The 3385-nt window shown below is 44.8% G+C and overlaps 1 long non-coding RNA gene across 1 annotated transcript; it reads right to left on the bottom strand.

Moving 5' to 3' along the window:
- Positions 1-1795: 1795 nt before the first annotated feature.
- LOC106963358 (uncharacterized) lies at positions 1796-2347 on the bottom strand. Its single transcript, XR_001428176.1, has 2 exons — positions 2314-2347; positions 1796-1892 (listed from the first exon to the last, which is right to left on the bottom strand). It is a non-coding gene; the product is annotated as an uncharacterized LOC106963358 (long non-coding RNA).
- Between the last annotated feature and the right edge of the window lie 1038 nt (positions 2348-3385).

Below are 3385 nucleotides of genomic sequence, written 5' to 3'. Positions count from 1 at the left end.
ATCCACAATGTTACTGGAGGGCTAAAAGACTTTTTGTGGTTTTATGCCGTTGCAGCTTAATTTCAAGCCACACGATCAAAATGGAAAGAAGAGAGTAAATAAAAAAGGTTGTTTCCTGTGCAAAACTCAAATAGGGTCCTCCACTCAGTGTGGCATAAAGCACAGACTGCGATATCTGAATCAATCTAACATTTTCTATCACTTTGTAGAATAATTTTCTTTTATTTCATGGTGCGGTCTTATTCTCAGACAATATACATTTGTATTTTGACTAGAATTTCTGCGCACAAGCCACAACCACCATCGTCCTTGTCACTAGGATATTAGTCTGAAATATAGATCAGCCCCACATATGTGTTATGTAACCTTTGAACAACCGCAAACTTCACTCTCTGCCTCCTTATTGAGACATATGGAGCAGCAAGCATGCTTGGGGCCAGATGCTGATGATATGTCAGCTTTAAGGACCCAGGCTATGGATTACTCTGCTGGAACGTCTGTAGTCCTCTTATTCAGCTCTGGCAAAGAAGGTCAATTCTGCCCTGCGAAATAATTATTGTTTTGAATAATCAGTTTAATTAAACCACAGTGATCACTCTTTTGGAAAAGTTGATGTAAGTTATATTTGATCAACTGTATACGAGATCTAAAGAGAGAACCTGTTCAAAAATAATTTAAAAGCAATGTGATTTGTCACAAAATAAGACAAACTTGATTTAGCTCCAAATATCTACATTGTCATGTTTTCCAGTTCCATAGTATTTTAAAGCATAATCAAGTAACTATGCTACATTCAGTTCAATCTGGAGAGACTCAGGTGGAGAGAGAAAAGCGATTAAAAGAGTTTAATGACAAAGATAAACATGAAAATAAACACAAAGTTCTTTGCCGTTCAGGCCCCGGCCGGGGACGTCGAGCTGGACTTCGATAAGCTCGATGAACATTCCTGATGCAGCATAGGAATGTAGACCCCCCCGGGGCCTGTGCTGGTGGCGGAGGTCGGAGGAAGAAGAGGCCTGAGAGCCTGGAGCTGAAGGTGGAGATGGGGCGGCGGTGGGTTGATCGTGGCTGGTGAGCAGAGGAGGCTAAGGGTGAAGATCCTTTTGAACTGGAGCCCAGACGATGATTGGCTGGAGCGAGGCTTGGACCGGCGCCGATAGGTCCGGGTTGCAGAGAGGGAAGCACTGATTGAAGAGCCAGGTGCGCCTAGAGAGTCTTCCAGACTGAACTTCAGTCAAGACTCCATTTCTTATGTAGACACTGCCTCCAGGAAGTCATCACAATATCACTCCTCTATTAACCCTTTAACAACGTGTTTACCAGAGTTTCACTGAGAAGTAGCTCGTTTAATGAGCTCAGCAAATGAGCAGTTCCACCAGATGTTTGCTAATTGCTGCTGGCTAGTCTGAAGGAACTGAGTGGGGGAGTCGAAGGGGAGCGCTGCTCTGTGAAGCAGAGGCGTGGAAGCTTGGAAACTGCAGCTTCGAGGAGGAGATTCATCCACTCACGAGTTTTGGAGAGATGAATGGTTGCCATGGGAGATTCAGGATTTCGCAAACATGCATTAGAGCAGAGGTTCCCAAACTGTGGGGCGTGCCCCTACGGGGGGCGCCGTGCCATTGCAGGGGAGGCGCGGGAAGCCATCTGGATGAAAAAAAAAAAAAAAAAAAGCATGAACGCTGTATGCCCTGGGTTTTTACCTTAGAATGGCCAAGAATAATGACAAACTGTTATTCCTCTGTCAATCTGATAGAGTAGAGGCTTCCACACTTCCCATATCTGTGTCCTCTGCCACTTTTATCAGCAGTTAAAACTGTTTAATCCATTGTAAACATGTCGTAACCTGGTTTTCCGAGCCGCTTTTAAACGCAACATGAGCGCTACGATGCTGGCTGGGTTTATACCTGTGCGGCAGTGAAGGAGACCTGCTACTGCTCTGCAGAGCTACGCAGGTGTGTTAGACTCATGGCAGCAAACCAGCAAAACGCAAAGAACTTTTCACAGTTTTTCCCCCAAACTAACCGACTGAGTTGAGTAGCTGTTTAATGCAGGTAATGTTAGCTAAAAATGACTAGCTAGCTAATTAACAAGTAGCTTGTTAACAAGTACACACACTACTGGTGTTGTTGTCTATGTTCAGCTACGACTTATTTTGCCCCCAAAAAAAGTTGATTCCCCCCGTTGTTCATCTGGAGCTGGGGCAGAGTACAACAGGGAGTCCTCTAAGTATCCACTCCCCCTTCGCTCACACACATCGTTCAACCAGACAGCTACCTGTAAGCCATAAGGGGGGCCCAGAAATAGTTTGGAAACCACTGGGGCGGGGGGCAGGAGAAAAAGTTTGGGAACCACTGCATTAGAGAATCAAAAGAAAAACATTACAACATGATATAAAACTCAAACAAGTTGATTTCACATAAAACTGCCCCTTTAAATTGTACCTGTGGCCAAAGGAACTGCTGAAAAGATTCAGTTCAACTTGTGCCACGTCAGTAAGTGATGACCGATGAAAAGACAACGTTCATTCCTGGTTCTTGTTCCTCTCGATCTCTCCGTGGCATTGCTCTCCCCAAAAGGCTTCACTGCCATTGACTCAGCCTCAACGGATTTCAGCTCTTCCCTCTTTCCCTTCTTACTCTCTCTCGCTCTCGCTGACCTTTTTTAGTGATGAAAGCGCTGATGTGATGAGGCTTTCATGAAAGAAATATTTGGACGGCTCACAAGCTGGAGCCTGTGCTTTGAAGCCCACAATGGTGGGTGCAGTGGCTGATGTTGACAGCAGCCACTGCACCAACTAATGAGGCAGCAGAGACGGCACTTCTTCTAAGTGCTTCTGTGATGCAACTTGGATGGCACCCAGCTAATGCCACCACAGCAACACTGCAAGGATGGCGCCTCTGAACGAACTGATTAGCCCTCCTAGAGAGTCACATCTCCAGCATGGACTTGCGCTCGATTGTCAAACATCGTAATAAATAACTCGACTAGACCGGTGAGCGATTTGTACAATGGTGAGAAATTTTCTCGAGTAATCTTGGTAAATCCCCGCGTGTTTGATTTACAGCTCTGAACATAAAGTTTCACTCTGGATTCCCTCTAAATAAAATATCTGAGGAAGGAAAGTGAAGTTACCGTTGCCTGTTGTTTCGACTTCCTGTAAGCAGTCCTGCTCTGCAGAGCTTGAACAAATTAAACACGGCCTACGGCCATTATAAATGCCAAGTCAGAACTGGAAAAGGGGATGTTTCAACAAAAAAAAAAAAAAAACACCACCCAGAAAACCTGTCCTGTCTGCTAGCTCAGTGAAACTTGTGTATTTAATAATGTGCCAGCCACTGTAAAACTGACATTTCAGTACTGCATGTGGCTTCACATTTTGTTTGAG

The sequence above is a fragment of the Poecilia latipinna genome, unplaced genomic scaffold, assembly GCF_001443285.1.
Source record: "Poecilia latipinna isolate Pla-1442-1.1 unplaced genomic scaffold, P_latipinna-1.0 Scaffold1524, whole genome shotgun sequence".
In the NCBI taxonomy this organism is placed as follows: Eukaryota; Metazoa; Chordata; class Actinopteri; order Cyprinodontiformes; family Poeciliidae; genus Poecilia; species Poecilia latipinna.
This window is presented reverse-complemented; position numbering and strand designations above follow the sequence as displayed.